This window comes from Capra hircus, chromosome 18 (genome assembly GCF_001704415.2).
Source record: "Capra hircus breed San Clemente chromosome 18, ASM170441v1, whole genome shotgun sequence".
Lineage (NCBI taxonomy): Eukaryota > Metazoa > Chordata > Mammalia > Artiodactyla > Bovidae > Capra > Capra hircus.
The window spans coordinates 13,471,017-13,483,518 of NC_030825.1; the positions used below are offsets into that span (position 1 = coordinate 13,471,017).

The 12,502-nt window shown below is 51.0% G+C and overlaps 1 long non-coding RNA gene across 1 annotated transcript; it reads left to right on the plus strand.

Annotated features, from left to right (window-relative positions):
• Positions 2,904–6,758, plus strand: LOC108637959. The gene is made up of 3 exons (XR_001919433.1): positions 2,904–3,371; positions 4,441–4,558; positions 6,338–6,758. It is a non-coding gene; the product is annotated as an uncharacterized LOC108637959 (long non-coding RNA).

Sequence of the window (12,502 nt, forward strand, 5' to 3'; positions counted from 1 at the left end):
GTCAGAGGCAGAAGCGGGCTCTCAACTGGCTCTGCTGGACCCCCCAAGCCTCCGAGAGCCATGCTGCCCAGCTGCTGTTGGGAAGCCCCCAGGCCTCCAGCAGAGCCAGCTTCGGGATATGAGGCTGCTTATTGTTCCTGGGGCTCTCTGTGCAGCCGATGATGTGTCTGAAGAGAGTGGAGAAGGAAGGGGCCTCTGGAGGGCTGACCATCCAAACAGATGTGACAGAAGCCAGAGTGTAGCCGGGGCAGCGAAAGGCTGGTGAGCGGGCAGGGGGCCTGTGGGTCTCTCATGCTGTCTTGCGATAATGTCACGTGCTGCCCCCAGTGAGGAGGGGGCCCTGCACATCCTTTCTTGTGCTCCAGGGCACCTGCTGCCGGCCAGCTCTTCCATGGGGCAGACCCTGGACCGCCCAGCTGATGTGGGAACCATACTGCCTGCCCCCCCTGGCCATGCTGCTCTCCTGGTATTTGAGGACGTGGCCCAGCTTCCCAGATGGGTCCCCGACACAAGCCGTGTAGCCCACAGCCGCTCAGAGAAAATAGAACAGGCCTTGGGCTGAGACCCCACCCCCCAGGTCTGCACGCCGTGACTGTGCGGCGCCTCTGATGTGCTGTGCACTTTTCCTGTCCTGTTTCGTGTGAGCCTGAAACAGCTCCCCGAGGCGGGGTGCATTCCAGCCCCACTTCACAGGCGAGCAAACTGAGGCTCCAGCTGGTGAAACCGCTTTCCCAGGTGACGGGCTAGCTTGTGACCTGGGCTTTCACAGCTGGCACTGGACCTGATGTGGCAGCTCAGGGGCTGCAGCCTGGGCTCTGCGGGATGCCTCTGTCACTTTCCAGCACTCGGGTCTTCAGAGATGGACTGGCCTCTTTGTCTCAGTCTCCTCTTCTAGGAGATGCAGGCGATAAGAAAGCCTGCCTCCTGGGGTGACGTGCATGGGTGCTAAGTCGCTTCAGTCATGTCCAACTCTGTGACCCCATGGACTGCAGCCTGCCAGGCTCCTCTGTCCATGGGATTTTCCAGAATATTGGAGTGGGTTGCCATGCCCTCCTCCAGGGGATGTTCCCCACCCAGGGATCAAACCCGTGCCTCACGTCACCTGCATTGGCAGGCGGGTTCTTCACCACCAGTGCCACCTGGGAAGTTCCTGGGGTTACAGAGGGGGGCAAGCAAACTTTTCCCTGAAGCTGATAGACTGCAGGGAAGACATTTAGACTCTAACAGGTCCCTACAAAGGCTGGCTGTGACCAGGCATCCCTGAGCACTGCCGAGCTTCCCTGGGTACCCATCTTCCTGTCTCTCCACATCCCCGTGTCACATGTGGGTAATGATGGCCACTGTGAGGGTCCCTGAGAAGAGGGGAGATGAGGTGGGTGAAGCTGGTGTTCCGAGTGTCTGCAGTGTCCTCTGGACTCGCGTGTTTCTTATTTCAAATGTCCACCATGTCTTCAGATGCCCTTGCAGTCCTGGCTGGGAGCACACTTCTCTCTGATAGCAGCCGTGAAGCCAGCATAAAAACAGCACATGGAATGCGGCCACCGAGCCAGGGGCGATGGCCTTTATAAGTGCTGGTACTGGAGGGTGAAGCTGGCAGAGGACCCCAGGGGACACTTGGTGACCCTCTCCTTTAAAAGGAAAAGGGAAATGGCTTCTATTTAGGCTGAAGCAACTTTCTGACAAAGAAGAGAAGGGAAAGGCTTTGTAGGAAGTTATTTTTTAAGATTGTGTTCGCTCAGGGGCTGTTACATTCAAGTTGTGACTTAATAACAAAAGAAATTCAGCTGGCATTTGGCCGAGTTTAGGCTGGTGTCAGCTGGTTCCAACAGGACCTGAGGAGCAGGGGGTTCTGCATTGGTCCCCGTGGGCTCTTCATCCTTCCACGGACAGGGGTGCCATCCTGTCAAGGAGGCGCTGGGGGCCAGGGTAGGGGCTCGGCGAACCTGGATGATGGTTCCCACTGCCATGGGCTTTTCTCATTAACCCACGGTCACACGCGGACCTGACCCAGGCATGTGGGTGCAGGACGGATGGCCGTCTCTTGGCTTTGCTAATTGGGGTTCTCTTCTCATCCCAATCAGGTTCTGCTCTTCGTCTGAGCAGACGAGATAAGAAGGAAGCTGGGGTTTCCTAACTAGCCAGCCTAGCAGGGCCGCGCAGTCAATTCTAAGTGACCGGCCCCAGCGAGAATCCTTGTCAGTTTGGCAGTAGGCTCATTCCCCTGGGAGCATGTCGGTGTGATGACCCCAGGGAGGCCAGAGTCGAGTGGAAGCCCCTTTGAAATCTGGCTGCAGACGTTGCCTTGAGCCGAGATGTCAAGATTCCTTTCCCGAGGAAGAAGTGCGTCCGAGCTGCTGCCCGGTTCGTCCAGCAGAATGAGAGAGCTCGGGCCGCCAGCTTGGACCCGAAGCCACAGCTGCTCTCCGAGAACAAAAGCAGCACTGATGATTAAGGGCCAGTGACTCTTTTTATTGCAGGCTTGGAAATTATCAAAATCAAATCAAGCCACATAAAACTGTACCCTTCTTTTGTGTCTTTTCATCAGAAGGACTTGAAGAAAAAAAAGATGTATCAGTATTTGTTGGTTTTTTTTTCCTTCTAATATGTACAGAAATAATACCAAAAAGAGGCACTTCAATGAATTTGCAAATTAACGCAAGAAGATGCCAACCTTAGATTTTTAAAACCATCACATATCTACCGTTTCCAAGTCAAAACTAATAGGTAACATTGATAACGGATTTTTTTTCCCAGATTTTTTTTTAATCTGAATATAAAAAAGTATTATATGTTATATTGACATTCAGGCTAAATCTTTCCCTTATAAGGTGTTTGACATAAATAGTTTTTATTATGTGACTCTTAATGGGAAGAATACACACATTTCTTAAAGGTCCCAGCTGCTATTGTTATTATCCGAGACATAAAATTGGAATCCCAACTTCCAATATCAAATTTTAGCACAAACCCTATAAAATGTATCTTGTCAGAATGTGTCAGAACCGCTAAGCTCTTTTCGGCTGAACAGACTGCAGCTGGCGCTTGGTCCTGGAGGCTGAGACTCCACTCTGTGTGTCCTCTGGGTTGCAGCAGTGAACCGGTCCGGCTGGCACCCCGCTGCAGGTCCGGCCGTGAGGGAGGCGCGGGGTCAGATGAGCATGTCCCAGCGGCCGGCCCGGTGACACGAGCCTGCAGGGCCGGGCCAGGGCCTGGAGATAGGACCCGCCAGCAAGTATGCGGAGAATGTTTTTCTTCGGACTCTCCGGAGGCTCGCAGACCACAGGGATTCCGTCCGCAGTGACAGCCTTAACATTTGCCAGAGCCCTGGACGCCACTGCAGAAATGGCATTGCCCACCCGGAAAGTGAGAAGGTAACGTTTATTTTTGTATTTTTTCTCTCTCTCTCCCGTATACAGACTGGAGAAAGACCACCAAGCGTGGGCCATTTTTTTTTTTCCACCATGATGTACAATTCACATTTGTTAATCAAAAAAAAGTGCCCGAGGTCATCCACCTAGACTTTTTTTTTTCTCCTTCTTCTTAAACAGGAAACGGGTTTCAGATGTTTATATGTTAAAAAGTAAGGCTACTAATCTGTTTAGCCATTTACCAGACCCTGGTTAACTCTCTCTTAACATTTTAACGTTCAGACTTCATAGAATGACATTTAGTTTTATCTCTCTTGTTATTTAGAATTTACAAAAAAATTCTTTCGATAGTCACCTGCTTTGGGGGAGCTGTTCCAGCGGAGTTTAAAATAAATGAGTTTGGTAGTTTGGTGACATTGTTCTCTTAGTGGCATTGGTGCCATGCAGAGTGTGTGCAGAATTCAGCGTTCTCAGGCAGTTTGTTAAGACAGACTGTGGACATACATCTTTCCATGCGCCCATATTCACAAACAGGCGTGTGCTGAGGCATCTTAGATTCAGAACAGAGATTCACAAATGCACGCCATCAAGAGATCCATAACGACGGCAAAATTAGTTCTTTTACACATTGGCTCTTTTTCTCATGAGTGTGATATTTTCCACTGTTCTCAATATTAGGCTGTGAACCGTCACAGAGAACAACCTTTTCTCAAGCGGGTCCGTGGTCATTTAGCCTGACGTTTGGAAATCAAAGTTGGTTTTATTGATGGATTTTTTTTTTCCCCTCACTCCAGGGGTAGGAATTTTAAACAGTTGCTGGTGGTGAAAATGTCTCCCAGGTTAGCACAGCACATCAGTGATCTTTTTCTATGTTGGGGAGGTTTACGTATCTATAATTTAGAAGAAATGGGTACAGATGGGAGAAATGTGAGTGCTTCTGTGAATTTGTTAGTACTCAGATCACTGGCTAAAAAGACTCTTAAACATAGAGGTCAGGGCAGAAGGAATCCTATCGCTTGCTAACCCAGATCTGATGGCCCCCAGCGTTTGACCAAATGCTTTCTATCTGCAGGTTGTATAAAGAGGCAAAATGATGGATTTGGGAGACACGCCGTCAAGGAGAGAGAGAAACAGCTGAACTGAGACCAGCTCTAAGAATCAACTGAGCGCTCTCTGGACCAGTGAAAGAGGTATTTGTAAAAATGAAAACAAAGACAAGAAGCATTCTCAATTTCCCTATAATTGTCCTTGCCTGTCTCCTACACAAATATATATTTCCATGTGGCAGAAATACACTTATTTTCTTCCTCATCAGTTATCAGCAATGGCTGGAGAAATAATGGATACAAGTGTAAAAACGGATATGTAATATATGCCCCAACTCTTTCAAAATAGGGGTGGGATGGGTTCGATAAAACAACATTTTAAGTATGTGCTTTTGACAAGCAAACAAAATCTCGATTCCTCGGGGCTTATTTTAATTTGGTGTTCGGATGGTACAAGGCTACCCTAGTACAGGCGTTAGGAACCCTCAGTGCAAACATAGGTCAAAACGGCGACGGCACCACCTGCCTCAAAATGTGAGCAGCAAGCACAGAAAAGGCTTCTGGTGTGAAAGGGGTGCCTACAGAGCGAGTCTTCAAAACGTCAGCACCAGCAGAGATGGATCCGTGTGGAACAAACGCACACCAGCCCCAGTCTTTCTCCAGGACACATCTGTGTTCCCAGAGACCCGCATCTCCCGCATCTTGACTGAGGAGAACACTTTCGGCTTGGGGAGCCCCGGGATGCTGACATAGCCATGGGGAAGCCTGGCGCGGTGTGTCTGCAGACAGAAAGGCCAGAGCGGTCTGCGGAGGACAGGGGTCTGCAGGAGGGTGAGGAGGGCCGCAGTCTGGGCAATGGTAATTTCCTCCACCCGGGGAAGGGCGAGGGGCACCAGGCTCAGATGTCCCTCGGCCCTCCTGTGTGAAAGCCCCAGGACGCAAACCACCCTGGGCCAGGACTTTCTGTTTTAAAAAATCTTTTTGGCCCCCAGACCGTTATGAACAGAAGAATGCCGAAGTCTGCAACTCCAGGGCAATCACCGTGTCAGCTCGGAGCCGAGATGTTTCCCGAATGAACACCTGGGTGATGTAAATCACCCCAGGGGTAAACACTTCAGGCCTGGATGCAGGCTGGGCGGGGTGCACCCTCCCACCGGCCAGGTCCATAAACCAGGCGCTGGCCGGCCCTGCAAACGCTCCTTTCACTGACAAAGACCCCCTCCCAGCCTGGGAGCAGATGCCTGCCCAGAGGTCGCTCAGATAACGGCCAGGGGGGCTCCCACCCTCCCTGCTGGCCAACTTACCCTGTGCTGCTCTGGGGGAGTGGAGCTGTCAGAGGCTTCTGTCCTTATGAATGACTTTACCATACCTACAGGTGGGAGTCGGGGCTACTGGCTTTGAGCTGGGTATTTGTAGAGGGCGGCATGCAAAGATGAACCCTAAAACAAGACGGTTTGTGCTTTAATATCATGATAGTAAAATCATAACAGGAGTAATAGCAGTAATCTAAAGAGCTATATGAAATAACCCCTGAGACAGTAGAATCAAAGCAGCATTTCCTCTTTTAAAACAGAGTGAATTAAGATAGTAAACTCTCTCTCCCCCATCACTGTCTTAAATTCCTTGACTTTTAATGGATGACCATTCGGTTGGTATACACCACTGTTACAAAAATCCCTGAGTAGGGGCGAGTAGATGGTAGATGGCAAAATATATTCCTGCAAAATCACCAAGTTGAGAATTTCTTTACGTTCTGATGCTCCAAGTTAAGAAAAAGGTCTCTCCTAATTGTCGGGCTAGGAGGGGTCTTTTAAATGATATCGCCTGTCTTTAGCCAGACAGACGTGAGGACGAGCAACGTAAACATTATAAAAGCAGCCTTCAGCACAGGCTTTTTATGGCTCTATCCCTTTCCACTTGCAGCACGAATTAGAGAAACACAGAGAATTCGAGAGGAGTCATTCTGCCTCTGGGATCAACCTTGCACCAAAGAAAAATAACCCAGAGAAATTATTCTGCCGCCCGAAACGAAGGCAGGATCAAATGGTCGCTGATCAGAGCAAATGTTTAAATTGGATAAGTCAAATCGAGTGTTATTAAATAAAGCTTGTTTAATGTGTCTCGGACAGAAAACGTCTTTTGAAGAGTGCTGTAAACCTGATATTAGGAATCTGGCCGAGTGCACGTCTTGGGGCTCGACCAGTGTGCACCGGAACCCACGTTCTTATGACAGAAAATGTGATATTCTCCCTTCATGAAGTATTTTTTTTCCTGTGTATTAAATGAAAGCAGAAAGGTTTTTAGGTAGTTCTTGAAAACTAGTTAATAAATAGGAGACAACCGACCCACGTTTTAATGTTTATTCGTCAGGCTCAGCTCCGCTTGGCCAGCCGGGGGATACTGGGACGACGTGCGGTGCTGGGAACGCCGGCGTGTGGGGTGGCTTTCCCACCACTTTGCAGTGGGGTCGCAGCTGACCCGTGCTCTCAGCAAACTGAAAACCACTCTCTAATGAGTTTTACAATATTTACATTTTCAATTTTATTTATAGGACGCCAGATGTCTACATTCAAAAGAAAAAAAATCATTTGGAATATAAGATCCCACCCCTTCCGCACACCCGGTGGCGTCTCAGGCATTTGTGCGTTCCCACTACCAGAGGGGTGTGTGTGTGTGTGTGTGCCTGCCACCTGGGAGCCGGGGTTGGGGGTCTCTCGGGGGGTCAGAGAGATGGCGATGGGGCCTGTGCCCCCACTCTCTGCATGACCAGGAGCCCGTCTTTATTTTTGGGCCGCATTTTCCCCTTCTGTGAAAAGGCTGGGGCACATCCTAGCACTGTGACTCTTCGCCCCGCTTAAGGGTCACCGTGTCCTCCTAAAGCCCTTCCAGGGACCCCTGAGAAGCAGCTCGGAGCAGCCCTGAGAAAGTGGCTGCGCAGCATGCATGTGAACTCGGGTCCTGGAATCACTAAGGGCTTTTCTTGCTTCGCCCCTAAATGCGGTCTCAGAGGGACTTCCCTGGTGGTGCAGTGGTTAAAACTCTGTGCTTTCACTGCAGGGGACTCGGGTTTGATCCCTTGTCTGTGGACTAAGATCCCACATGCCATTCGACACAGCGGAGAAACACAAATAATTAAAATAATAAGAAAATAAGAAAGAAAACAAAGTGGGCTTAGAGCATCCAGCCCACAGCAGGGGGGACTGAAAGGTGCTTTGAAAATGCAGGTTGGGAATTTTATTCACTTTGTTTTTGCTGTCAACTGACTCAGCACCCAGACCCAGTGACCAACAGCCCCGCTCTGCTTTATCTCCTGCATTTCAGCCACGTCTCGTCTTCAAGCCACGCAAGCTCCGCAGATTCCCCTCCTAAGACTTCATCTGCCCCAGGCCCTTGCTGGGAAATTGTCTCCCCTTTCCCAACACAGACAATGAACAGTGTGCCTTCTAGCTCGTACCCACTTCAATACCCAGCCTGGTTCCTTCCTGTGGAGCAGTGCCGGACAGCGGTGCGGGCAGCAGCAAGTGTCCACGTCCTGCGCGCGACCGGGGAAGCACTAAGGGGGACGGGGAGAGACCCATGGCCCCTGCAGCTCCCGGGGGCGTCTCCCCATGTTACCTCCATCACTCTTGGGCAGGCATTGTTGCCCCACTTCTTAGCAGACGCTTCAAACCACCGTGCATCCTGCAGCCCAGTGGGACTGCACTGAACCTCCTAGGTCCTTGTCCGGCTTGGACAGAGGGTCCGGCTGAACATGTCTTGGGACGGAGGTTCTCAGCGTGGTCTGGAAGCCCTGGTGGGGCAGGCAAGGCCGCCTGTGTTCTCACATGCCCCAAGGAGGGGGATTCCAGGCACTCGCTGCTTTAGCAAAGCCTCCCACGCTGCTGCTGCTTTGGTCGGTGACCCAGTAAAAGCAACTCCTCGGGAGCCTAGTTCCCATTCCCTCCGAGGCTGCAGCAACCTTACACCTCTGGCATCAAAGCCTGGACCAAAGGCCAGGAAGGAGGCGGTATCGCAGGTCCGGCTGTGTGGCCGGCCTGGGACACAGGAGGAGAGAGGAGACTGGTGGGGGAGGGGGGACAGATGGACAGGAGGAGAAAGCCGCGGAGAACTGCGGAGCGGCAGCTGAGAAGCTGAAGATAAGCAGGGAGGGCAGGAGGTGGAGATGAGAGAGGCCGGGGGAAGGGGAGCTAGGGGCAGGCGGCAGGGGTCTCGCATCTTTCTCCCCTTCATCCATTTGGCTCATGTCTGCCCCAGAGACTCTATCTCCTGCTGGTCCCAGCCCTGCCTGTCCTTTCTGGTCCCCGAGAGCTCTGATGGTACATATGCCCGACCCCACCCCAGAGACTCGGAGGGGGTTGCGCCGGGAGTGGAATCCGGCTTCAGCACGTTCTACCTGCTCCCAGGCGGTCAGGCGGATGGTCAGGGGCTGAGACCCTTGATCGGAGCCTCAGTTTATACACTCTAACTTCCTTCATGAGCTTGCACTTGGCATGCTGGGGACTTCAGAGGTCTGTCTGTCCTTAGCCTGCACCCACATTGGGTGAAAGCCTGCAGTGGTCCAGGGGCCACCTCATCTATACAGAAGCATCACCTCCATCGGTCAGACACTCGGGTTGAGGCCTGGTGAGGTAGATGCACTGGGTGCTCTGACTCTGCTCGGTCCCCTGAGGTGGTCTGCCTGAAGGACCGTGAAGGAGCCCCTTCCTCGTTCACCTGTGTGAACCCCCACCCCCACCCCTCGGCCTCTCTGTCCACCCCCACCCCACTGGCAAAACCAAGAGAAGGAACTGGACGGCTCTGAACAGTTTCTGAGCCGAGACTCTGACTTGCACAAGAATCCCTGGTCTTGGCACACAGCTTTCTCTTTCTTAGTAAACGCATCGACAAAACAGAATACAAAAATGTCTTCTGAAAACAGTTCTGACAAAACTTCTAAAATCTTAAAAAAATGATTAAGTCTTGATGACTTTGAAGCATACATTCCAGTTATTTGTTTGAAGTAATTCTGATGTCTCACTGCCCCTCACTGCTTTGTAAATTGCAACTCATCACTGACTCAATGGACGTGAATTTGCGGAAACTCGGGGAGACAGTGAAGGACAGGGAAGCCTGGTGTGTTGCAGTCCATGGGGTTGCAAAGAATCAGACATGGCTTAGCGACTGAACAACAACAACCATTAATGAATATTAACACAGAATATCTGGCAAGTCAGGCACTGTTTGGGAAATCTCACGTGGCTTCATTCAGTTCACTGTGGCGATGACCCTGCCGTGCAGGCATCACTCTTGTGTCCATTTTACAGATGGGGTAAGTGAGGCACAGAGGTCAGATATGAACCCAGGTGGTCTGGCACCACAGGTAGTCAGGGTTGGGGAGCCAGGCGGGCAATACCGAGTTGCAAGATGGAACTCTGTTATTTAGGAGAATTTCTGAGATGCAGCCCCAGCCAGCCCTGCCCCTCTCTGTGAGTCTGAGTCACTTTTCCTTTCTCAAGCCCAGTTTCTCTCCCATAAAGCAAGAGCGGGCCTATGGGTGTGCTGCCTCTACCCCCTTCCACCACCAAAAGTAAGACCACCAACCCCTCCTGCATACTTTCCAGGGCCTGACCCCTGAGCTTCTGGTTTGTGATAAACTGGGCTCTATTCTTAAGGAAGAGAAGAATGTTTTCTGGAAATACCAAGCCAGTCTTTGCTGGGAAAAACCTTGAGGCTGAGGCACAAGGAAAGTGGGGCAGGCTTGGACACACAGCGGGACCACTGGCTGGCTCAGGGACTCTCTGACATTCTGACTCTGGGACAGGGAGGACTCTGAGCTCTGGTTTCTCTACGAGACGGCAGGGGGACAGACACACTGTGGTTCCTGTGGAGCTGAGCTTCCAGTAGCCCTGGAGTCCAGGAGCTGGATCCCACCTCTCTGTGAATCCAAAGGAGGAATCCCACACACCTTCTGGGTCCCATCAATCGGGAAATCTCAGCTCTGGGAGGGTTACACAAGGCAACACTCTACATTCATGAAAGACCAGCCCAGAGTTTTCCATAGCGTTCCAAAGTCATCACAACAAAAAAGCAAAGAGCGCAGGCAGGGCTCCTGTCTATAAACATCTTCTCACCAACCAGAGGAGAGATGTACCACTGTGAACCCATTTTTCAGATGCAGATACTGAGGCACAGAGCAGTTATGAAATTTAACTAAGGTCACACTTGGAGCTGATCTCTGATCCCAGACGGTCAGCCTGAAGGGCTGTTAATCATCAGCTTCCCCAGTTTCTCCAGGTACCCAAGAGGTAGGAGTTATTATTATTATCGGGCTTTGGTCAAAAATAATTTTTTCTTAGACAGCCGGCATAGCTACAGAGAGTCACCACCAGAAAACAACGCCGAAGCAGCCCACCCACGAAATTCACACACAAGAGGGATGCGAGAGGAGCACACACCATGTTGGCCAACCTGTCCCCTCAGCTCTCCGCCTCTGACCCTCACCTCCTTCCTGCCTGTTACTCAACACCGCCTGACATCATGTCTTGAGTTTGCACTCACCCAGAAAATGTAAGCTCCTTGACGTCAACTATTTTTGTCTATTGGGTTTGACATCATATCCTCAGCACCTAGAACAGTGCCCAACATACAGCTTCAGCAAGTATCGTTAAATAGGTGGATGCATGCTCCGTGCTGTGCTCAGATATTCAATCACGTGGTGGCCGAGTCTTTGCGACCCCAAGAACTGTAGCCTACCAACCTCCTCTGTCCATGGGATTTTTCCAGGCAAGGATACTGGAGTGGGCTGCCATTTCCTTCTCCAGGGGATCTTCTCTACTCAAGGACTGAACTCGCGTCTCCTGCATTGGCAGGCGGATTCTTTACCACTGAGACACCTGGGAAGCCGAAGGATGAATGGGTGATGCTTTTTCAGAGCTTTGTCATCTTTCTGAACCCTCTTTTAAAAAATCTGTAAAATGGGACTTGTGGTTGCCAAGGGTGAGGAGGGTAGAGGAGGGAAGGACTGGGAGCTTGGGATTAGCAGACACAAACTATTTCATGATGGATAAACAACAAGGTCCTACTGTAGAGCCCAGGGAATGATATTCAATATTCTGTGATAAACCACAATGGGAAATCTGAAACAGGATATTATATACATATATATATATATAACTGAATTCCTTTGCTATACACAGAAATTCACACACTGTAAATCAGCTATTCTTCAATAAAATAATTTCGTTTTAAATGTCTATAAAATGGGCTGCGTGCTCCCCACTGTAGGGCAAGAGGAGGCAAGGCCGGTCAGCTGTCCAGCTCGTCGTGTCCCGTGCATCTCAGCACGATTGGCCGAGCTGTACGTCCTCCCCAGATGCCCAGGGAACCACTCGCCAACCCCCTTCCCCCCCCCCCCCCCCACTGCCCCATCTGCAGCCTGTGAGGCTGCCTGTTCTGGAAGCTGCCACCGCTGCCCTCCGGAGTCTCTGGGCTTTGTCTGCCCCATGGCCTGTGATCTTTCAACAGTTAAGAGCATCGCTAATAAGAGATTTGAGAACAATTTGTGTCACTTGGAGAAGGCTGGGTTTCTGGAGGGTGGCTGGATTTTAGGTATTGAGTGAGCTGAAGTCTCTGCTAATTCCGCTGACTTCAAACAATAAACAGCCTCACACCCTCCATTGTTCTGGGGCCTGGTGCGGGCCCTCCCCCGGGAACCCTGAAAGGATTCCTTAAAGAGTGGGTGTTGACCTCTAACTCACATGGGAGGCTCTGCTCCGGAGAAGGTCTGGCAAACGGCAGGGCAACTTAGCACTGGGTCCAGAGCCCAGTCTCCTGACCCACAGAACCAGAGTTTCCACAAGCCCATACCCGCCTCCTGGGAGGACAGCCCTGCACGCGGGGCGTCCCGGGGCGGAGACTGCACACACACATGCCCCTCCTGCGTGCTCCTCCCAGTCGTTTTCGTTCACGGTGGGCAGGGACTTAAAAATGAGCATACGAGGATATGTATGAACTTAAACCTTGAAGATGCATTCCAATATATACTAGGTGAAGACAAACATAGTTTGATTCCACTTATGCGAAATACCTAGAGCAGACAAATTCACAGGG